The sequence below is a fragment of the Notamacropus eugenii genome, chromosome 4 (assembly GCF_028372415.1).
Source record: "Notamacropus eugenii isolate mMacEug1 chromosome 4, mMacEug1.pri_v2, whole genome shotgun sequence".
NCBI classification, from domain to species: Eukaryota; Metazoa; Chordata; class Mammalia; order Diprotodontia; family Macropodidae; genus Notamacropus; species Notamacropus eugenii.
The window spans coordinates 13,004,623-13,029,669 of NC_092875.1; the positions used below are offsets into that span (position 1 = coordinate 13,004,623).

Here is a 25,047-nt window from a genome sequence, read left to right on the forward strand (position 1 = left end):
AGTGGAAGGAGTTTCCCTAGCCTGTTGGACTCCAGAAACAGACTCACACTGACTTCTCTTTCCTTTCCCTGCCTCTGGAAGTGTGTGCACATGAACACCCACATGGGTGTGAGGAATGATTAAAACGTTTGTTTTCACAGAAATTATGTAATATATGACTTGTGAAGTCTAGGGGATTCACGTATGCCAGATAGTCTTTTGACTTGCAGCAAATGCAGGAAAATAAATTGATTGAAGAAGACACTATCAATATAGATGAGTACTAGAATATCTTCTAGCAGAAGAAGAGGAAAATTGAGAGACATAACGGAGAAATTGATTTCCACAAATTCAGAATAACAGTCAACAGAATGTGAGAGATGACAAAGGAGTTCTATTTCACACAGAAGATAATGGGTAAAGCAAGGACTTAATTGGCTTTTATCTTGTTTTAAGGTTAGAAGTCAGCTAAGTAGAGTAAAAATTAAGTCTTACTTGGAATGCTTGTGTGTAATAAGCTGATTATAATTAGTCCTCTGGGAAGACTGAAGGCTCATTTAATAGCCATATAATGTATGTAGTGGGAGGAGGAAACATATCAAGGGGAACTATGTAGTAGGCGTATCAGAAAGTTGTGCACCCTATATTACTCAGCCAGTGGGGAGACAGGGGAGGGACTTTGTGGTGAGACATACGTATTTAGGTTTGCTTTTGTTTCTATAGAAAAAAATATGTAGCTGTATATAGCTCTGGGTACCCACATTTAGGAAAGACCTTGGTTAGCTGGAAAGCATGCCAGGGATGGATAACTAGGATGTGGGAGAGGTTTGGGGAACTATGCCATATGAACCCAGGTGATAGGAAATGGGGGTGTTTAGTCTGGGGAAAATGACACTTGTGACAGCATGGGACAAGTGATCCTGTCGTGGGGAAAGAAGGATTTGACTTCTTCTTAGGGCAGAACCAAGAGCAGTGGGTGGAAGTGGGGAAGTCAGATTTAGGATTGATTTAAAGAAAAATATCTTAACACTCAAAACTCTCTCCAAGAGTGGAGTGAAAATTTATAATAATACAAGTCATTCCACAATTGATAAATGGACAAAGGATATGAACAGTCAGTTTTCAGATGAAGAAATTAAAGCCATCTTTAGTCATATGAAAAAAAAAGCTCCAAATCACTATTGACTAGAGAAATGCAAATTAAAACAACTCTGAGCTACCACCTCACACCTGTCAGATTGGCTAATATGACACACACAAAAAGAAAATGATAAATGTTGAAGAAGATGTCAGAAAATAGGAACACTAATACACTGTTGATGGAGTTGCGAACTGATCAATGACCCCATTCAGCCTCAACTTCCTCATCTGTAAAATGAGAGAGTTGGATTCAATGGCCTTGACACCCCTTCCAGAACTAAATGTTGTGGTTCTACTAGTGTCCACCATACAAAGAAAGCAGAATAGAACCCCTGGTCTGACCTCACGCATTTCAGGGACATTGCAAGACTCTTGGGAAAAGGCCCAGTGCCAAGTTTAGAGATCCCCAACAAACCCATTGGGCAGAATGGAAAGGAGTTTGGAACTATGGCCAAACAGATATAAAGCTGTGATTACCCTTTGATCCTATTATACCACTACTAGGTTTGTATCCCGAACAGATCATTCAAAAGGGAAAAGGAACCACATGTACAAAAATATAGCAACTCTTTTTGTGGTGGCAAAGAATTGGAAATCGAGGAGATGCCCATTGTTTGGGGAATGGTTGAAAAATTGTGGTGTGAATGTAATTAAATACCGTTGTTCTGATTACTGAGCTGATGCTGAGTGAAGTGAGAAGAACCAGGAGAGCATCATACACAGTAACAGCAGCATTGTGTGATGACCAAATCTGACACACTTCACTCTTCTCAGCAATACAAAGTTCAAAGACAATTCCAAAAGACTCAGGCTGGAATACGCTATCCACATCCAAAGAAGAAGCTATGGCGTCTGAATGCTGACTGAAGCACGCTGTTTTCTCTTTTGTTCCTTTCTCATGGTTTTTCTCTTTTGTTCTGATTTTTCTTTCACAACATGACTAATGTGGAAATATGGTTAATATGATTGCATTTGTATCACCTATGCTGGATTTCATGCTGTCTTGAGGAGGGGGGAGAGGAGGGAGGGAGGAAAAAAATCAGAACTCAAAATCTTAAAAAAGTGAATGTTGAATTCTACATGGAATTGGAAAAAAAATAAAATACTTTTAAAGGGGGAAAAAAGAGTGGGTCAGACCATCTCGATGAGTTTCCCACTTGCTGGAATTCTCCCAGTGAAGCCTGGATGATGATGTATTCCATGGAGGGGGGACCTTGGTCAGGACCCACTTGGACTAAATGACTTGGGAGGGTCTTTCCAACTGAAATTTTGACAGCAGGAAAATCTAGATCAAGGGTGGGGAACCTTTGGCCTCGCCTCAAGGCCTATACATCTTTCTAGGTCCTCAAGTACGGCCCTTTAACAGAATCCAAACTTCACAGAACAAATCCCCTTAACAAAAGGATTTGTTCTGTAAAACGTGGACTCAGTCAAAAGGTCACACTCAATGACCAGAAGGCAACATGTGGCCTCAAGGCCACTGAGTCACCACCCCTGATCTAGGCTGCTCTCTGGATGAGTCCCATACTGAGCTCTGATGACCCAAATTTCAATCATGAGAAAAGGTGTCCTCTATTCCTATGTAACTGATTATTCACTTAGTTTTGTGTATAAAACATGAGCTCATCTTCCTTCTTGGTATTAAAAAGGATGTCTACTTCTGGAGTTTCTTTGTTTTTCTTTTTGTTTTTTTTCTGAGGAGACATTGAACCAACCCCCTCACGTCAGTCTCTTTCTTCCCCTGTAGGACAAGTTGACTACCCAGAGAACACATCCACAAGACCAATAGTCCCACAGACCACCCTCCCTTACTCCACCTATATTCTGTCCCACACCCAAATCCCCATTCAGTGGTGGCCAGTGTTTTCAGGATTTCACACACACAGACACACACGTGCACACACACACATCTCCTACAGCCTCACTTAGCAATCCCTGTCAGGATGAGGCACTCCAACAGCATGATCCCAGTCTGTAAAATGTCTGTATAGATCACAGTTGCCAGGCCTCCTGGTAAGCAGAAGGAAACAAAATTAGACCCCATCAGAGGACTTTTCTCCAGAGCCTTGGGCTTAGAGTCAGGAAAACTTAGATTCAAATCACATCAGTACCAGCTGTGTGACCCTGGACAGGTCACATTATCTTTTTCACCTCAGTCTCTTCATCTGTAAAATGGGGAGAATAATAGCACCTACTTCACAGAATTTTTGTGAGGATCAAATCAGTGTCCCCTGGGCTATTTGGGACAAGTTTGGAGACAATGGAAATGAACAAAAAGTAGGGACAGGAGGTGATTGATGATGATGATGATGACTTGCTATGTGCCAGGCACTGTACTAAGCACTTTGGAAATATTATCTCATTTGATCCTCACAATAGCTCTAAAAGGTAGGTACTATCATTATGTCCATTTCAAAAATAAGACAATAGAAAACACTTGGTAAACCTTTAAGGGCCATATATATTTGAGTCATAATTATGGTGACACAGTAGACAGAGAGGCAGCTGCAGAGTCTGTAAGTCTCACCTCTGACACATGCTGGGCAGCCAGGTGGTGCACTGGACAGAGAACCCAGTACAGAGTCAAGAGGAACTGAGTTTAAATCCAGCCTCAGACACTTACTAGCTGTGTGATCCTGGACAAAAATCACTATATGCCTCAGTTTCCTCAGATGTGAAATGTGGATAATTATAGCACCCCTCCCAGAGTTGTGGAGAAGATCAAATGAGATAAAAATTGCAAAGCACGTAACACAGTGTCAGGCACATAGCAAGTGCAATATACATGTTAGCTATCATTATTATTAGCTGTGTGACTCTAAGCAAATCACTTAACCTCTCAGTGCCCAAGGCAACTCTTTAAAGGCATGAGGTCCACACCAGTCTGACCTGCTCCACTTTGGTGAAGGAAGTCTCTATCCATACTGAGAGTCCCCCACACCAATGAAATTACAGGTCTGGACCCTTCCCCCAAAATATGTCATTGTTATTGGAAGCAATGTGAATGGAGGCAAAGCCAAGATGGTGAAAGAGCTGGAGGGAGCAGAGGTGAGCTGCTCTCCATAAAGCTCCAAACAGAGCTAAAAACCAATGACCAGACCAAACACTGATGGGAAAAGCTGGAAGCACTGGGTCACAATGGAGACAGCCCTGAGTGGAATCAGAGGACCTGGGTTCAAATTCTAATCATGTCATGTGCTACCTAGTGACCTTGGGCAGCTCATTTATCCTCTCAATGTCTCAGTTCCTCATCTCACCTCTGATATTACCTGTATGACTTTGGGTGAGTCCCTTCCCTTCCACCTCAGTTTCCTCCTCTGTAAAATTTGGGGGTTGGACTAGATGACCTCGAAGTCTTTGATCATCAGTTCACTCTCCTTCTCCTAAACCATTAGCTATATCCCTCAGCTTCTGCTTGTGTAAGGAAGAACCCCAGTCTTCCCCCAGAAAAGGACACAGGAACAGTGAGAGGAGAGAACAAGGAAACTGGATGTATTCTAGAGGACCGTTCCTCAGCCCCCTGCCCCCGGCTCATTCTTGTCTATTGGCACACTGCCAAACACAACTTGAAGTAAAGTCTGCATTAACTACTTGGCCACAAGAGGAAGCACATGGGTCAGCAGCATGTGATTAGTCCCATACTCACAGAGCATTTTAGCTTGAGAGGATCAAAGGGTTCATACAGGAACATAGTTCTTGTACAAAAAGGGACTTTAAAGGCCATCTGGCCCAACCCCACATTTGACAAATGAGGAAACTCAGGTTCAGACTTGCCCAAAGTCACACAACTAGTAAGAGTCGAAGTCAAGATTTAGATTCAGTTCCTCTGACTCCAAATCCAGCATTATTTCCACTCAATCTTCCCATTTTCCAGATGAGGAAATTCAAGGTATGACTAAATGCTGAACAGGTTGCCTTAGAATTTAGTGAATCTTCCTTCCCCTTCCCCCTTCACAGAAACTCTTTAAACTAAGATTGGATGTCATCGAAAGGGATCAATTCAAATCTGGGTTGACCAGGGCCACTGAGGGTCTCTTCGACCTGGCAGGCTGCTCCTTCTCCATTTCTTTGCTGGATCTGCACCCAGATCATTCCCACAAACGCGGGGAGGGGTAAGGCTCTGCTCTGGGCAATCCTCTTCTCCTTCTAGATAATTTTCCTTGGTCATCAGTTCCCATGAATTCAATGATCATCTCTGCGCAAATGCTTGCCAGATCTATAAATCCAGCTCTAATTTCTCTCCTGAACTCCATGTCACCAACTGTCCCTTACACATCTCAAACTGAGTCCCATAGTCATCTCAAACTCAACAGATCCCAAACTGAACTCATTCTCTTTCCTCTAAATCCAAGCTTTCCTATTACTGTCAAGGGTACCTTCATTCTCCTAGTCACCAAGGCTCACAACCTCAGTATCATCCTCACTCCTCATCCTCATTCTTCTCCCATATCCAATCAATCTGCTGTCAAATCTTTTCATTTCTATACTCATGATATCTTTCACATTTATAACCTTCTTCTCTGACAGTGTCTCCACCTGGTGTAGACACTTACCATCTCACACCTGGGTCTGTCTGCCTCAAGTCTCTCCCCACTCTAGCCCATCTTCCATTCAGTCACCAAAGTGATTTTCCTAAAACAAAGGCCTGACCATGTTACCCCTCCTACTCAATAAATCCAGATGCCCTATTGCCTCCAGGATCAAATATAAAATCCTCTGTTTGACACTGAAAGGTCTTCACAACTTGGCCCCTTCCTACCTTTCCAGTCTTCTCACATCTTACTCTCCTCTAAACCCTTGGTGATCCAGCTACATTGGTTTACATGGTGTTTCTCAAACACAACACTCCACCTCCCATCTTTGTACCTTTGCACTGTCTATATTTCCCCTGCCTAAAATACCCTCCTTCCTCCCCTACACATTCAAGACTCAGCTCAAATTTCACCTTGTGCAGGAGACTTTTACTGGTCCCCCTAACTGCTCATGCCTTCCCCTCTGAGATTACCTCCCATTTACATTGGATAAACCTTGTATGCCCTTCTTTATTTGCATATTGTGTCTCCCCTTAGAATAGCAGCTCCTTGAAGGCAAGCACTGATTTTGCCTTTCTTAAGATCCCTGGCTGCCAGCTCTAGTAAGCCTTTAATAAATGCTTGTTGACTGGCTCACAGGTGGGAACTGTGGGATTCAGAGGCACCCAGCCCCAGGTTACAAATGAACAAAGGGAAAGTCAAGACTGGTACCATGGAGAGAGCACTGGGCTTGGAAATTAAATTCTCATATCAGATCCTTGCTAGCTGGCTGGTGAACTTGAGCAAACCAGTCCATTTCTCTGAGCCTCACTTTTCTTATCTGTGGTATCTCCCACCTGATGCTTTCCTGTGAGGCACATGTCAAGCTTATTGCAAACATTTCAGCAGTTCCATATCTCAGTTGTTAATATGATTAATATTAACACTAGTTAATAATTAATCATCCCAGGATTGTTGTGAAGATAAAATAAGCTAATGATTGTTAAAATGCTCTGGAAACTTTGAAGTTCTGTATAAATGTTGGCTGTGATTTTTGCTGATTGCTTCCTGGCATTGTATATGGAGTTGGAATCAGAAGAATTGGTTTCTAATTCTACTTCTTACACTGGGTGAACTTGGATGACTTCTCACATTTCCAGGTTCACATCTGGTCCCATGCAGGCTCGATATCTAATTCCAGATGCCGCAGACCACAGTTACCTCTTTCCTACCTGCCTCTAGTGCACTTGGTCCCTTGGTATCTTGAAGACATTCATCTGAGACCTTGTCTTATATCAGTGCTTAATGACTTTATGGTTGTAAACTTTCTAACCTTGCTTTCTAACCTTGCTCTCTGAGAGCAGAAAGTGCTCTCCCACTTTCACTTCTGTGTGTCTCTCCAGAATGCCTGGCACAGAGCTGGCCACAAAGAGCACACTCCAAGTCTACTCCTCCTTCTCCCAGTGTCTCACCTGTGATGGCATAAAGGCCTCTGAGGGCCAGGAGGATAAAGATAGCCAGATACAGGTCAAGCCCCAAGGCCAACTTAATGAATATGGCTCCTGAGAAGATGTCAGCCTGAAAAAGAGAAAGAGCCATTGCAGTCAATGGGTACACAGTAGAACTAATGTTACTTTAGCTTCATCCTAACACCTAACTTTGCCATCTAGGTTGATGGAGCCACCATTTTCCCAGGCACCCAGGCTCACCACCTCAGAATTCCCCTGGGATCTTCCTTCCCATTGTCCTCCAATCTGTTGTCAAGTTTTGTTGACTCCCCCTCCACACCATCTCTCCCATCCTCACTCTATTCACACTGCCTCCACCTGGGGACTTTCCTGGTGGCCCAGAGTGTTTCCCCTGACACACCAATAATCACCTCATATTTATTTTGTCTCTATTTTGTCTATGAGAGACAGTGTTGCATAGCAGCAAGGAAGACCTGGGTTTGAGTCCTGCCTCTGACATCTTGACTATGTGACCTTGGGTATTAAATCTCTTATCTTCTCAGAATTCTAGCCAATTCTCTTCTGTTATAAGTTAGCAGAGGAGGCACTGACTTGCATTAGTAAAGAGTTGCCTTCTCCAGGAGTTCTCTAGGTCAATGAAATCATTGACCCATGCCATATTCTTGTCCTTATACTTAGGAACAAATTGGTGTATACAAGTTGTACACCTCAGCAGAAAGTAAGCATCCTGAGGGCAGGAACTGTTTCATTGTGTTGTTTTGTAGTAAGCAAAGAAATCTGAACTCTCATCTTCTGAGTCCAGTTCTAGTTTCTCTCCTTTTTCTTTCTTTCTTTCCTTCTTTCTTTCTTTCTTTCTTTCTTTTTATATTTCCATATATGCATGTTATCTCTTCCATTAGGCTGTAGTTACTGGAGATCAGGGACTGGTTTTTGCTCTTTATCTATCCCCAGAACTTAGCACAGTGTCTGACACATAGTAGGACCTTAATAAATGTTTGTTGACTGTTGACAGACTAAATGATGTTTGATCCTATGACGAGTGCACATATTAGACACTTGGTAAATACTTACTTAATTGAATTCAATTAGATAAGATTGAATTGAAATGAACTTGTAAAGAGGCCAGAGCAAAAATACAAGGAGGTGAAAAAGAAGGGATTGTGTGAAGATTTCAGTCTATCCCCAAGAGAAATCTTCTCAACTATTTTCACAGCCCCATCCTCCAAGGTGATCCTGTCCTGCTCCCTGTTTCATCATCCTAGATCAGTGACAATGAACAGGGAACTCCAAGGACCTGGATTCAAATCCTTCCTCTCCTATTTACTGGTTGGCTGGTTTCAAGCAAGCCAATTCAATTGCTCTGAGCTTCTACTTTCTCATTCAGAAAAATAAGAGTCCTGAACCAGATGACTTCAAAGGGTCTTCTGAACACTTATACTGGGAGGAGTTGGTTTCTGCATTGCTGGAAAAATTCTCCCACCAATAAAATCACAGATCCCTTCTAAATTCTAAAGAAGAACAGATCCTACATCCATGTATTTGTGGAAACCCTTTCAGTCTCCAATTATACACTCAGCCAATAAAATGAGAATGGATGGATGGATGGATGGATGGATGGATGGATGGATGGATGGATGGATGGATGGCAAATTCTATCTCTTGATTCATCTTCATGTAAGGCAGAATTTTATGCCCTTCTCTTTACTGAGTATAAGTTCAGGGCATTCAAGAGAATTCTTTCCTTTCCCTTCCTGACAGAAAAGGTAACAACATGGTATAGTGGGAGTGAGGACACCTGAGTAGGAAGCCCAGATCCCACAACTATCCCTGAAGAACTGATGCCCATAGGAATTCCATTCGCCTGAATGGAGTGGAACTCCTGGAATGAATGGAACACCTGGAACTCCATTCTCTCAACAGTAAGACAAGCACAATAATTCTTTCATTAAGGGGTTGTCATAGAGAAAACATGCTGTAGATCTTGCTGTGTTCAAGAAATGGAAATTATTAAAGAAGGGGAATGGGAAGAAGGGGAAGGAAAATAAGGGTAGTAGAGGAGGAAATATCACAAGATTTTGGTGTCATAGATGATCCTAAGACTGCCCCCAGATCAAAAAAACTCTGTGGGTCTGCCCTCCTAAATTGTGTAGCTCATGAGCCCCGCCCCGCTGTTTCCCTTAGTTCTCATCAGCCAGAGGATACAATTAACTTAAAGCAAACTCAGTCCCTGAAATGGCATAGTCAAGGGAGAGGAACTCACTGAGATCTTGGTAGAAAATGTAAAGGAACAACGAAAGGACATACAGACAGACTTGTATACCTTTCCCACCAAATCTCTTCCTTAGATATTCTGACATTGTCAACACCTGTAGTATATGTAAGATATAAGATCAGTTCTAGACAGGTCACATAGAATTCTAAAAAACAGGAAATTTCTCTTGTTGAAGATGGCATCAATCCATAATTCTGAGTTCCCAGGCCCTGGTTTAGTGATGGCTGGGATAAAGACAGTTCTGACTTGACTGTGGATTCCCAGTAGTCTGTTTTGTATATAGATAATAAAAAAGATATGTCACACATAAATAACAAAGAAACAACTTTTTTTAGGTGCATATATGGAAGTATACTCTGAACCATGGGAACCCTGAAGAGCAAAATGTATTATGTGCATATTCCCACAATTACGCAATAACCACTTCCAACTTCTGTGGGGAGGAAAAGAAACAGAGAGAAAGACTTAAGCTGAACAAGCAGAAAAAGGAAATTGTGACCTGAAGGAGATTTGACTAGTGAAGAAGACCAGAGATTCAATTTGGAAGAACTGAAGATGAAGCCAAAGCAGAGACACCTATGTGAAAAGAGATGAAGGGATCAATGTGAAGGAGGAAAAAGATTAAGGAAAAAAGGTCCTGAAGACCAGAACACAAGGAAAGGGGAAGGCAGTTGGTGAGACAAGTACAACCAGTAAGTGAAACAAACAGGTGTAGCAATTAAGCATTTGGTAAGAGAAGAGGAAGGACAATGGTCAAGTTTTTGAAAGAAAAGTTGTATCAGCCATCTCAGGCACATTTATATTCACGCTTTCAAGAACGTACCCAGAATCTCTCAGACACAGGCAAAAATTCCATAACCAGCGCTTAAGTGCACACTCACACAGATTGACACAATTGGAAGCGAACACCTCCACATTCACACACATTCACATTTGTAGACACACTGTCCCACACAATTCCAAAATATACACAAACATTTAACTGTTGCATGCATTAACAAGTACACTTGTGGGCAGACCACTTCTCTCATACACACACACTTTCTCACTAATCTGTAGTTTCCCCCACACTGAGACCAGATGAACATTTGTCAGAAGGAATTCTCATCCAGGTAGAAGTTGGCTCTGTATCCTTTTGATCAATAAAATCCTGTGATTCGGGACAAGTCAATAGCTTGGGAACTCAGGGCCAAAGACCAGAAGCTAGTCAGTTGTGTTTCCCCAGGATTTTATCAGCTCACCTTTAACACTTGCAGGTAGGCAACCAAGTTACAGAGTACAAATACTCACCCCAGCCTTGATGTAGATTAGTACAAACACCCAGCCCAGGACAACCACAAACACCAGGGCCTGAAACCAAGAAGGAATTCTTTAGAAAACAACGCAATTTGTCTTCCATCCTGGCCTATGCATTACCTGCAAATCTAATGACCCTAGTGGATTTGAACTAAGATGGATCATCAGATGATCCAGAGGTGTCTTTTGGCATCCAGTATAATATAATTAAGCTTTTCCTTCCTTTTGTCCTTAAAGAAACTTAAGGATAGAATTTCTTGGAGAGCATACATGGGCTGGACCATTCCCCATCCAATGGCCCCAGTGGGGACAGGACTTGGTGGACAATGGAGAAGAACTCAGAAAGTTCCACATTCTCAGTACAGACTCAAGGCTAGCAACATCTTTCCACAGTTCTCTGACCTCCAGATGAGGCTACATTCTTACCTTTCAAAGATAATCTAATGAAAATGTTTAATGAGGAAAGTGCCATATCCCTGACAAGAACTGATAAGGTGGATTTGTGGGGTCAAAAAGAAGATAGAAGGAGCAAAGATATTACTGGAAATTTGCTATATATCACAGGCCAAGTCATTTCTTCTCTGTGACTCAGTTTCCTCCTCTGTAAAATGAGGAACTTGGTCTAAATAAGCTCCCTTCCTAACTCTAACATTCTTGATTTTAAGGTCCCTCCCAGTTCTGACATTCTCTGTTCAAGGACCCCTCCCAGCTCTGACATGTATGTTCTAAGGGTCTCTCAGCTCCAACATTTTCCATTTTCTATCTACAACTGTTCCTCCTAACTCCAATGTTCCATGTCTTTTACTCAAATTCCATTCAAAGCCTCCTGTGGTGATGCCTACTGCTGCTCCAGTCCCAGCCAACCTGACAAAGTGGCCACTGCTAATATTACTGGCAAAGAGAGAGGCACCAATCTGGAAGGAAAAGATAAGCCAAGTCAGAATCCCTCATTCTGGACCCTTGGAGATCATCTCATAAAAGATTCGTTCCCTGGAGCTCTGGTCACCATCAGGAGCCATGAAAGAGAGCAAGGATCCGGCTAAGTCAGAGTTCAATTTGGACCCACATCCAAACCTGGATGGGGAGAATTGGCAGACAATGCTGATGAGATGATGATGGATTTAACTTAAAGAAGGAGTAACATGAACATTCAATTTGGTATGAAAATCTATCTTACACCACAGGAAAATAGAGGGGAGGGGGATAAGGGGTGGGGGATGATAAAAGAGTGGGCAAATGGGAATAGGAGGTAATTAGAAGTAAACACTTTTGAGGAGGGACAGGGTTAAGAGACAGAATAGAATAAATGGGGGGGCAGGATAGGATGGAGCGAAATACAGTTAGACTTTCAAAACATGTCTGTTAGGGAAGTGTTTTGCATGACTACACATGTATAATCTATATTGAACTGTTTGCCTTCTCATTGGAGGGGTTGGGAGGGAGGAAGGGAGAGAAGTTGGAGCTCAAAGCTTTAAAAACAAATGTTAAAAATTGTTTTTACATGCAACTGGGAAACAAGACATACAGGCAATGGGGTATAGAAATTTATCTTGCCCGACAGGAAAATAGAGGGAGAGGGGATAAGAGAAGGTAGATTGTGTTCATCCTTCATTGTCAAAGAAAACCATGCCATCAAAGAAATGATGACATGACTTGAACTTGACTTTGTTTTGAATGAGAGAGGGCTGTGTAGGTCAGCAGTCTCACTTCTCCTCCAGAGACATTGGTGTGATAGAAGGGAGGACAGATTGCAGGAAGGGATAATCAGAATGGATGCTGTCTTGGGGTGGGTGGAAGGGAGAGATGGGGAGAAAATCTGGAACTCAAAATCTTGGGGAATTGAAAGTTGAAAATTATTAATAAATTTTTAAAAGAAAAAAGCATTTAACAAAATAACATACTAAGAAAACCAACAATAAAAATTATAACAAAAAAAGAATTACAAATTGAGGGGAAGCCTATCAACTGGGGAATGGCTGAGCAAGTTGTGTTATGTGATTTTCATGGAATACTATAAGAATCATACACACACACACACACACACACACACACATATATATACATATACACATGCATATGTATGAGTGTATATATATGTATATATGTGTGTGTGATCTAGCACTATAAGTACCATAGGAAATGATGAACAGGATGCTCTCAGAAAAACCTGGAAAGACTTGCATGAGTTGATGAAAAGTGAAATGTACTGTGTACAAAGTAACAGCAATATTGTAAGATGATCAACTGTGAATGACTTAGCTATTCTCAGCAATGCAATGATTCCAGACAAATCTGAAGGACCTGTGATGAAAAATGCTATCTATCCATACCCAGAGAAAGAACTGTTGATGTCTGTGTACGGACTGAAGCATACTTTTTTAACTTTATGTTTTGAGGGGTTTTTCCCGTCTGTTTTCTTTCTCAACATGACTATTCTCAATGGGAAGAGAGGTGGGGAGGAAAGGCAGGAGAGAATTTAGAACTCAAAGTTTTGAAAACAAATGTAAAAAAATTGTTTTTAATTCATTTGGGGAAAATAAAATGCTAAATAAGAAAAGAAATATGGACTCTGCCACTTGCTTCCTTTACGACTGTGGTCAAGTCCCTTGACCATGGGGGAAATAGGCACAATTGTGTAAAGAAAAGAGCACTGCATTTGGCATCTGCGAAACCAGCCTCAAATGCGAACTCTGCTCCTGGATACCTGGGAACCCCTTCTCCAGTCACTTGTCCTATCTACCTCAAGAAGGTCTTGTGAGAAAATCCATTCAATCTGAGGCAGTGTGGTCTAGTGGAAAGAGAGCTGATTTAAGCATAAAGCTTGGGAGTGCTAGACTTGGAGTCAAGAAGACCCAAGTTCAAATAGAGCCTCAAATACATACCAGCTGTGCGACCCTAGGTAAGTCATTTCATCTCTGCCTACCTCAGTTCCTTCATCTGCAAAATAGATACAAGAATAACAACTACTTTATAGAGTTGTCGTAAGGGTCAAATACGACAATATTGGTAAAATGCCTTGCCATTTCGTAAGTACTATATAATAAAAATAACAATGATAAACATTTATAGCTTAGCATTTCTCTAGTGCCTTAAAGTTTCCAGAGCGCTTTACAAATATTATCTCATTATGTTCTCACAACAACCGTGGGAGGCAGGTGCTGTTATGATTCCCATTTTACAGATGAGGACACTGAGTGGAAGGGAAGAATAAGTATTTATGCAGCACTTCTTATTTGCCAGACATTGTGCTAAGGGATTTTTACAAATATCTCATTTGCTCCTCACAACACTTCAAGGTAGATGCTCTTATCCCCATTTTTGTTAAGGAAACTGAGGAATATAAAGGTGAAGTGACTTGCCTAGGATCACACAGGTAGTGACTGTCTGAGGCAGAGTTGGAGCTCAGGTCTTCCTGACTTCACATCATCATAGTTTTTAATATTCTTTTTTTATACATTTTGAGGTCCAGATTCTCTCTTGCCTGCCCCTCCCCCCCATTGAGAAGGCAAACAGCATATCAATTATACATGTAAAATCATGCAAAATATATTTCCATATTATCCATACCACAAAAAAGGCAAAAAAATTAATGAATCGAAAAAAATCTACTCCAATTCATACTCAGAGTTCATCATGCCTCTCTTTGGAGATGGATAGTATTTTTTTAATCATGGGTCCTTTGGAATTCTCTTGGATCATTGTACTGATCACTGTAGCCAAGTCTTTCACTTTTGGTTATCATTACAACATTGCTGTTACTGTGTACAATGATCTCCTGGTTCTTCTCACTTCACTTTGTATCAGTTCATATAGTTCCTGCCATGTTTTTCCCCCAGAAACCACCTTCTTAATCATTTCTTATAGCAAATAGTATTTCAACATAACCATATGCTACAGCATGTTCAATCATTCCCCATTTGATGGTAAGCCTCAATGTCCAATTCTTTACCACCAAAAAGAGTTGCTGTAAATGTTTTTGAACTTATAGGTACTTTTCTTTTTCTTTGGTCTTTTTGGGGTATGGATTTGTAGTGGTATTGCTGGGTCAAAGGGTTTTACAGCTTTTATTGCTGAAGGATTATTATCTTCTGGATCTATTTTCCAGATCAGTTGTTTTCCCAATGAATTATTTCATGTTTTCTTCCTTTTTTCATTCTTTTGACTCTGTTTTATTGTTTCTTAATGTCTCATGGAGTCATTAGCTTCCATTTGCTAATTTTTAAATAATCATTTTCTTCAGTGAGCCTTTTGAAGTCTATTGCCATTTGGCCAATTCTACTTTTTAAGGAGATCTTTTCTTCAGTGAATCTTTGTGTATCTTTGGCTACTAGGTTAATTCTGTTTTTCAAGGTGATATTTTCCTCAGTACTTATGCCTTTTTTAATCAAACTTAATTCTCTTCTCATAATTTTCTGATGTCACTCTCATTTCTTTTCTCAAGCTTTCTATTACTATTCTAATCTCTTTCTTTAATTCTTCCACGAATTCTTCTTGTGCGTGGGTGCAATTAGCATTTTTCTTTGAGGTTTTGGTTGTAGCCGTTTTCACATAGTTGGCTTTTTTTAAGTTTATGTCTTGGTCTTCCCTGTTTTTTGTTGTTAAATATTTGCTGCTGATGTTGTTTAATCATTTTCCAGCCCATTTCTCATCTTTGAAATTTGTGTTGAAGTTGCACTTAGCTCACCTTGTGATGGGGAGGCACTCTTCAAGCATCAGGCTTCTTCAGGGATCTGTTTGCAGAGTTAGTTCTGGAAGTCTGCAGGGTTTAGTGTTTCCAAGATACTGTGATCCTGGGAGAAGTGTGGTCACTGCTCTCCTTGTCTATACTCTGCTCTTTACCAAGAAAGCCACAAATACTACTATTGCTCCTGTCTTGGAACTGAGACCAGGGTCCCTGTTCCCTTGGGACCAACCACCAGCACTCTTCTCTGCCCTGGAACTGCAACTCAGAACTGGTTATGAGGAATAGACTTGCAAATTAGTTCCAGCTGCACCCAGTGCCAGCAATTGTTCCCTGTAATCTCTTTCTGACCAGCTCCTCACTGTCTCTGGGCTGAGAGCTCCTGAAGCTGCTACTGCCATAGTGGCCACCTCCAAGGCCCACTGTTGGTGGTCCTACCATCCTCTAGGCTTCTATGCACCCTGATGTGGCAGACCTCTCCTATAGACCTCTAAAGTTGTTTTAGGGCAAATAAATATCTCCCTCTGACCTTTCTTTGTCTCTGTTGCTCCAAAATTTTATTTAAGGCATTATTTTAAACTTGTTTGGAGGGAATGCTGGGAGAATTCAGCTAGGTCATGGCCTATACTCCCCCATCTTGGCTCTGGCCATCATGGCTATTATTACTCCTTACCACATACTCTGTGTGTGACCCAGACAGTGGCCTTTCAGTTTCTTCCTTTGGACAATCCATCTCCTCTCTCCATGCCTTTGTCCCCTTTGTTCCTCATACCTGGAATATGTGCCTTCTTCACCTTCCAAACAAAACTGAAACATCCACATGAGATTTTCTCTGATCTTCCAGATGCTGTTTGCCTTCCCCATTCCCAAAAGTATCTTGTATCTCTTTTGTGTGTGCCTATGGATGTATATATTGTCCTTCTGACTAGAATGTAAGGCCCCTTGAGGGTATAGACTGTTCACCTTTGCCTTTGTGCCCCTAGCACTTAGCCCAGGGGTTGGCGGGCTCATACCATAGTGACTGGCCTGGAACAAATCACCCTTCTGAGCCTCCCCCAAGTAAGACCCTGAATTATAGAGTGAATGCTTCTCCATCTGCCTAGGGTAGAGAGGGAGGCAGCTTGGTATAGTAGGCAGTGTTGGATTGGATGTCAGAGGAATTGGATTTAAGTTACCAGCTTTAGAAAGTCCCTTTCCCCCTCTGAGTTTCAGTTTCCTCATCTGTAAAATGGAGAAGTTGGATTTTATTTGAGCCCAAGGTCCTTTCCAAATCTATACTTGATGATACCCCTATCAATGAAATCAGTAACAGAATGTACCAGTCTGATATGAATTATTACTGTTACAACTTTTTCTATAAACCCAGCCCCCAACCTACCTTTTGTAATGTTAATAGGATTGAAGATCTTTCCCACCCATTAATAGGCTTCACTGGAGCCCATTAAGGACAACTTGCCTAGGGGAGACTTGTTTACTTGAAGGCTTTTACATCTTTAGGTAATTAGGCACTGAAGCATGTGGGCTCTCTATATATTCTGAGGTTAGCATTTTGCTTCAGGGCTCACTCATTAAAAGGGTATTCATGCCATTTGGCCAGACGAGACTCTGAGTAGCTATTAAGGAGCCCCCCAGCTTTGAAAACACAGATATTGATACTTCTTTCTCTGGTAAATATGTATATCTGTAATGGTCAGACAGTTGGATCTGTCTGTTGATCTTTAATACATGTATTGCTTATGGTCAGACAGTTAGAAGCCCTATCTGCTGGTTTTTGTACTGTTTTCTCTGTTTGTATTTTCTCTGAAGTTCAGGGTATTGACTTTTCCCCTGAATTAAGTGAATAATATATACATTTAATTAAAGTGATTGGTGATTCCTTAAAAGTTGCTTTCCTTTAAGAAAAGTAGATCCAAGAACCTGTGCTAGTAGATCATCTTGAATATGCTAGAGTGCTGGCTGTTATACCTTTGCAATCCCATAAATGTAATGATGAAGCCAGCCTATGCGTAATGGCATGACTCCTGTCTCACCAATCAGTTATCTTTTAAAATCACAAGGTAGTTGGACTTGCTGGATATAACCATGAATATAAGTTCATTATATAGATATCATATATTCACATCTCTTAGATGCTATGTATGGTAGGTGCATTAGATATAAAATGTGCTATATATGTACATATATTATATATTTGTATTTGCTTATCGGTGTTCATGTTACCCACCAATCCTCAGTACAATGAGCCCTTTGAAGACAGGGGCAATTTCCTCTTGTCTTTGGGTCGCTGACACCCAGGAAGCACTTTATGAATGTTTGTTCAATTGTCAGGAAGCACCAGAGACAAAATTAAAACAGCCACTGCCCTCAAGGAAGTTATATGGGGAACAATAAGAACACAGATAAAGGGTGTAGGGAGTTAAAACAAAGTGACTGGGGGAGGCGAGAACAGAGTGAAAATAAGAACCAGTCTGCAGGTAGCAGTTAAGCCAGGATCTGATGGACAGCGCCCATGTCAGGGCTCCAGGTAAATGATCAGCCTTGGTCTGGCGGAGGAGGGGATGGCAGAGGAGCAGTAGAGGGTGGAGCAGAAGAGGGATTGCACCAGGTTTAGGGGGCGAGGAGTGGGTCCTTCCTGGGCAGGATGTTGAGTCGTAGAGTGGGTCCAGGAGTAGAGTACCAGACTCCTGGGATTCAGAGAAAGGCACATGCTGGGTCGGGGCAGGGAAGAGTAGGTGTACAGGAGGGTTCAGGGAGGAGCCCAGGTTCAGTTTCAAAAAGTGAAGACAAGGGGTGAGGGCAAGTCAGTCCTCTTCCAGGGGTGAGCAAGTCCCACAGATTGTGCTATGAACCCTATGAACTTATTAGATAGTAAACTCCCTGAGGGCAGCGTAATCTTGTAAGTGCAGGTTATACCCTAGTACAGAGCACAGAACTCTACTCAGAAGCAGTACTCGACAAATGTTTATTACATTTTAATTATCCATCAGTAAATAAGTATTTAAGCTTCTACCATAGGCCAGGCACTATGACCATGAGCTCCTCAAAAGCAAAGAATGTCTTCTGCCTTTCTTTGTAACCCCAGCATGTAGCTCAGCACCTGACACATAGTAGGCACCTAATAAATGTTTAGTGAATAAGTGCTGAGGATAGAACTAGGAACAAAGCTATGCTCCCCTCAGTTGTATGAGACTGGAGGGACAGATCAGAAGCAGTCCTCAGAAGGCCTTGAATGTCAGACAAAGGAGGAGTTGGGGGTGGGGGAAGGAAATTAAATATATTTCAAAAAGTATCTGAAGGACTGTCACTTGGCAAAGGGATTAAACTTGTTCTGTTTGGTCCTGGAGGGGCAGAACTAATGGAAATATGATGAACTATTAACAATGCAAGCTGGGCACAGTTGGCTGCCTTGGGAGGAGACTTGCCCAAGAAGTTGTAGAAGGGTCCACAGGGGTGGGATTCGATTTCTTCCAAGCTTCCAGCTCTGAGATTCTGTGGATTCACAGCTTATTGGGTAAGGGGAAGCTCATTGAGAGACCATATGAATGGCACTTATCTAAGAACCAGTTTGGATGGGGAGGGAAATTACAGAGACAAACTGGGGAAGTTTTCATTCCAGTTAGATTTGGAATCAAGAGAGATGAGGTCAAGTCCTGTGTGACTCTGGGCAAGTCATGTAACCTCTCTGAGCCTGTTTCTTCATCTGCAAAATGAGGGTGATAATAATAGCAACCACATCAAAGAGTTCCTGGGAGGATCAAATGAGGTATTGTTTGAAATACTCAAGCAAAATATGCCAGTGTTGAGTGAGGGAGGGAAGTAAAAAGATCTCTGCATTCAATGGATTAGCCTGGTGGGGATGTGTAGGATGAATTGGAGGGAGAGGCTGATACAAGGAGAAGTGGAGACCACCTGGGGTGAATGACCAAGGTAGCTATGAAGACCAAAAGCAGGAGGTGGTTAGGGAAGATGGAGAAGACAAAGAAATGACAGTATTTGGGTACTGGTTGAATGAGGGGAGCAGAGGAGAGAAGGAGTGAGAAATCAAAGATGACTTGGGTTTTGAGGTTTGGGTGCCTGGGTACCATTACCAGAAAGAGGGAAAGGAAAGGAGAAGCAGATTGAAAGCGGATGAGAGAGTGGGATCCCTCCCACTCTGATACTCTGGCATCCAGCCAAATAACTCTTTTTTCTGTCCATCAAATACCACTGTCCATCTCCAATTTCTGGGTCTTGCTCTGCCCATCCCACACACCTGGAAGGCACTCCCTTCTTTCCACCACCTCATGTAGCTTAAGCATTACCTTCTATGTGAAATCTCTTATGACTGTAACATCCCCTAGGCAGGGACTGTCTTTTGCCTTTCTTTGTATTCCCCATGCTTAGGAGTGCCTGGCACACAGTAGGTGCTTAATAAATACTTGTTGACTTAACTGATTGCCCCAATTACTAATTCCCTCCCTCCCAAACTACCTTATATTTTACTTTGGGTTTATCTGGATGTATTCTCCTTGTATTCATTCTGTATGTGTTTATTTGTTATCTTTCCCATTAGACCATGAAGTTCTTTGTGACTAGGAATTGTTTCATTCATTGTCCTTGTAATTCCAACATCTAACCCAGAGAATAGTAGGCATTTAGTAAATGCTTGTTGATTGATTGGTTGACATGTTAAGACTAAAGTAACAGTGGGACATCCAGATAGAATCTAGAATTCTAAAAGATGGCCCAACTTAGGGCTCTGCCTCACTAAAATTCAATTCATGAGCAAGTCAAGACATTACCTTTGTGATGTCATCGGTCCTCTTCCAGAACAAAACATGAACAACAATAATACCTGAAAGCTATGACCAAAAAAAGAGCCTGGGCAGCATCTATCAAGAAATTGTCAAGGAAAACTCCCCTAATACCCTTGAACCAGACAGTAAAATAGTCATTGGAAGAATCCACCGATCCCCTCCTGAAAGAGATCCCAAAATGAAAACTCCAAGGAGTATTGCAGTCAAATTCCAGAATTATCAGATCAAGGAGAAAATACTGCAAGCAGCCAGAAAGAAACAATTTAAGTAACGTGGAACTACAGTCAGGATTCCACAGGACCTAGAAGCTTCTACAGTGCAGGAACAGATATTCCAGAAGGCAACCAAGAATCAACTACCTAGCAAAACTGAACATAATTTTTCAGGGGAGGAGATGGACATCCAGTGAAATAAGGGACTTGCAAACTTTTCTGATGAAAAACTAGAACTGAACAGAAAATTCAATCTTTAAAAGAAAAAGCATGTTATTCAATAAGGTTAAACTGTTTACATCACTATGTGGGAGGATGGTACTTATAACTCTTGAGAACTGTATCTTTATTATGACATTTAGGAGGAGTATACATAGACAGAGGGTGTGGGTATAAATTGTCTTTAATATTAGGATAAAAAATTAATTAGAGGTTGAAAAAAGGATTGTCTGGGGAGAAGAGAAAAGAAAGAAGCAGAAAAGGGCAAATTACCCCCACATGAAGAGGTATAAAGACTTATTACAGGAGAGGGAAAGAAAGGAGAGAGGCAAGCAATGTTTGAACCTTATGCTCATTGGATTTGGCTCAAAGAGAGAATAACATATACACTCAGCTGGGTATAAAATTCTATCTTACCCTATGGCAGCACTTCTTAAACTATAGATCATGGCCCTACATGAGGTCATGTAACTGAATGTGGGGGTCATGAAAAAAGTTTAGCAACAGTAAAAAGGTTTCTGAACACACAACCAAAAATTATCTAAAAATCAAATGCGTAATGAATCCAAGGTGATTCTGGCAGTGCCTGTCCATGTTGCATCATGCAACTTCACTGCAGTCTTGGTTCTGAACACACAACATGCACACTTTGCAAGCTGTCATGACATGTAACACTAAAGAATGCTGCCAGAAACACTTGGCTCAGATTTGAGACTATTGCATGTTGTGAATTGTAGTGTTTTTACTGTACACACAAAATAAATTAATTTTGGTTTGGGATTGGGACAGAATTTCCAACAATTTCTGGAATGGCCCTAAAGATAACTCTGTCATTTTGTGATATGTATTTATGAAAGTGATGTTCTCAGCATTGATGATTATAAAATCAAAATATCAATCAATTCTGCAAAATGTTGAAGATGCTCTATGTACTGCAGTATCAAATATTCCGCTATAATTTAATTCTTTATGTAAAAATAAACAAACACATCCATCCCACTGGCAATCACTAAATTTGCAAATTTGCTTTCTTCCTTAATAAGTGGTAAAATTATATGTATACCAAATAATTGTTTTTAAATAAATTTTTTATGATTTATTATCAGTAAATATTTGATATGCATATCTATTTTATATACCTACATACCCAGGTTGCAAAAAAAATCTCTAGGGCAATAAGGGGTTGCAAGTGGGAAAAGTTTAAGAAGCCCTGCCCCATAGGGAGCAGGTGTGTATTCATCGCGAAGAAGACCATGTCATCAGAGAAATCATGGCATGACTTGCACTTGACTTTGTTTTGAGTGAGGGAGGGCTATGCAGGTCACCAGCCTCACTTCTCCTCCGAGTCATCTGAATCCAGTGACCAGATATTCATCAGGATGACTGGAGATGACCCAGGATGAGGTAACTGGGGTTAAGTGACTTGCCCAAGGTCACACAGTTAGTGAGTGTCAAGTGTCCGAGGTGAGATTTGAACTCAGGTCCTCCTGACTCCTCACTGGTGCTCTATCCACTGCACCACCTAGCTGGACAGGAAAAGGGAAAGAAAAGGGAGTGGGGATGAGCAAAGGGAGGACAGATGGAAGGAGGCAGTGGTCAGAAGCAAAACACTAGCAAGGAAGGAAAGGAAGAAAGGAGAGAGAAAAGTATCAATGGGGCAGAGGCTGAGGGTTATAGCATGGAGACAAAGACACAGATAGTAATCATAACTGTGAATGTGAATGGGATAAACGCTCCCATAAAACAGAAGCAGATAGCAGAGTGGATTAAAAATCATAATCCTACAATATGCTGTTTACAAGAAACACATCTGAAAAACACACAGAGGAAAGGTAAGAGGCTGGAGCAGAACGTATCTTCTGGGATTTTTCCAACTTGGGTAACTCAGTTGGAGAAGGGAGGCCTGAGGAGTGGCTCCTGCTTTGTCTGGATAGAAGAAGGAGTTTCTCAGAATTCCCTGTAATAAGCAGCCTCCTTCAATGGGTGTTTGATATTATTGGTGAACTTACATGCAATCTATAAAAATGGGCATATACATGCACATACAAAAAGACATACAATGCTGGCACACCTATAGCACATGCACACACACACACACACACACACACACACACACTTTAGAAAAAGGCACACCAAGATACTAATATGCATGTACACAGGAACCTGAAAATGTACATACAAGCATATTGACAAAACACATGTATATACACACATTTACAAACACAAATAAACAAGGAAAATCCTCCAGCTGACATGTGACATATATATTATATGTTAACAATAGCATACCTCTTCTGTCTTCTGGTGATTAAAATTCCTACTTAGAGCTTCATTCCTTTTGCTGGAAGGTCTGAGCCCTAAAGAAATGCAAATGACCCTGAGAAGGGTCACTCTGAAACCAGTTTCTGTCGTTGACATCTTACCTCAAATGGAATGAGAACAAGCTCGGCCAGATCCCAGGATCAGAGAGAATTGGAAAGGAGTTACGGTTACGGGTCACCCAGTCCAACCCCCTCATTTAACAAAAGTCAAAGCTGAGGCCCAGAGAAGTTGAGGGACATGGTCAGGGTTATACAAGTAGTAAGTGGCCAGGCTGCTTTAGCAGACTCTTCAGAAATCAATGTCACCTCTGATGGATACAAACCAAAACACACAGGTGCCATCATAATATACAGAGCTCCATACAAACACACACACACACACACACACACACACACACAGATATGTGGCACAGTGGAGAGGAGTGCAAATTCAGTTTCAGACACTCTCTGTGTGTGACCCTGGGCAAGTCAATTAACCTCTCTGCCTATTTCGCCATCTGTAAATTGGGGATAACAATGATTGTTACAAAGATCAAATGAAATATAAAGTGTTATTATTGTTTTTATTACAGCTTGTAAATCAAACATTCAGAGCACATCTGAGAGCCAAAGGTCATCAACTAAAGGAGGAGGAACTCGATAACCCCAAACATCAGATAATCCAAAAAGCAATTCCCTTTGGCTTTGGAATATGCACCAGGCTTATCAATATGGAACCTGGGAGGCTGTAGTGGGAAGAATGTTGAATTTGAACCTGAAGGACCTGGGTTCAAATTCCAGCTCTGCCCCCTTCCTATTTAATGGGTAATTAACAGTGGGAAGGCACGAGTAGTGGGAGGGGACTAGGAAAGGCTTCCTGTGCAGGGTGGGATTTGAGCAAAGTTTCTAAAGAAGCCAGGAGATGGAGACCAAGAAGGAGAGAATTCTAGGAACGGGAGAAGAGTCAATGAAAAGGCCAAGGTCAAGAGAGTGGGAGGGAGGGAGAAAAAGAGAGAGAGAGAGGAGGGAAGATGGGAATTTAAGAAGGAAGTAAGGAGGGAGAAGGAGAGGAGAGAGAGATGGGGTGGGGGGGAAACAAAGAGAAAATGAAGACACAGAGAGACAGATATAAAGAGAGCATGTCCTGTCCAAGGAACAACAAGGAGGTCAGTGTGGATGGTTGTAGGCTATACAGAGGAGAGGCAAGTGTGAGCAGCCATATCACAAAAACAATAAAGTCAAAAAAAGTGAGAAAATTGTACTTCAAATTATACTTCTCTCTCTGAAAGTGGAGAGTATTTTTTCACTATTGTTGTACAGTCATTTCATTCATGTCCAAGTCTTCCTGACCTCATTTGTTTTTTTCTTAGCAAAGAAACTGGAGAGATTTGCCATTTTCTTCTCCAGGTCATTTTACAGATGAGGAAAATGAGGCAAAGAGGGAGTTTAGATTTGAACTCACAAAGAAGTGACCTCTATCCACTGCATTACCTAACTGCTCCACAAGCTGGAGAAGAAAATGGTAGATCACTGCAGTATCTTTGCCAAGAAAATCTCGAATGGGTCATGGAAACTTGGATGCAACTCAACAACAACAGTTTCCTAAATATTTGAGAAATGAGGCCTTTATCAGAGAAATTTGTTATAAAATTTTTTTATACTGCTTCATTGTCTATGTTACTTTTCTGCAAATGTAGTTTCCCTGATTATTTCTTTCATTTAGGTCTAATTTTTTTGCTTTGTCTGCAATGATTGCTACCCCTGCCTTTTTTACTTAATCTGAAACATAATAGATTCTTCTCAGGCGCTTTATTTTAACTGTGTCTTTCTGTTTCAAGTGTGTCACTTGTAAGGAAAATATTTCTGGATTCTGGTTTCTAATCCATTCTGCTATTGTCTTCCATTTTATGAGTGAGTTCCTCCCATTCACATTCACAGTTATGATTACTATGTATTTCCCTTCATCCTGTTTTCTTCTGTTTATCATTCTCCCTCTTTTTACGCTGTCCCTCCTCTAAAGTCTGTTTTGAGTTTAACTACCGTCTCCTTTAATACACCTTCCTTTTTTGTATCTTACTCTGCCCTCTCATATCTCTTATCCTTTTCCCCTCTTATTTCCCTATTGGGTAAGATAGATTTCTATACCCAACTGAGTGTGTTTGTGTGTGTGTG

The 25,047-nt window shown here is 41.3% G+C and overlaps 1 pseudogene; it reads right to left on the reverse strand.

Annotated features, from left to right (window-relative positions):
* The window catches only part of LOC140502160 (sodium/glucose cotransporter 1-like), a 49,923-nt pseudogene that overhangs the window by 19,162 nt on the left and 5,714 nt on the right, over positions 1–25,047 (reverse strand).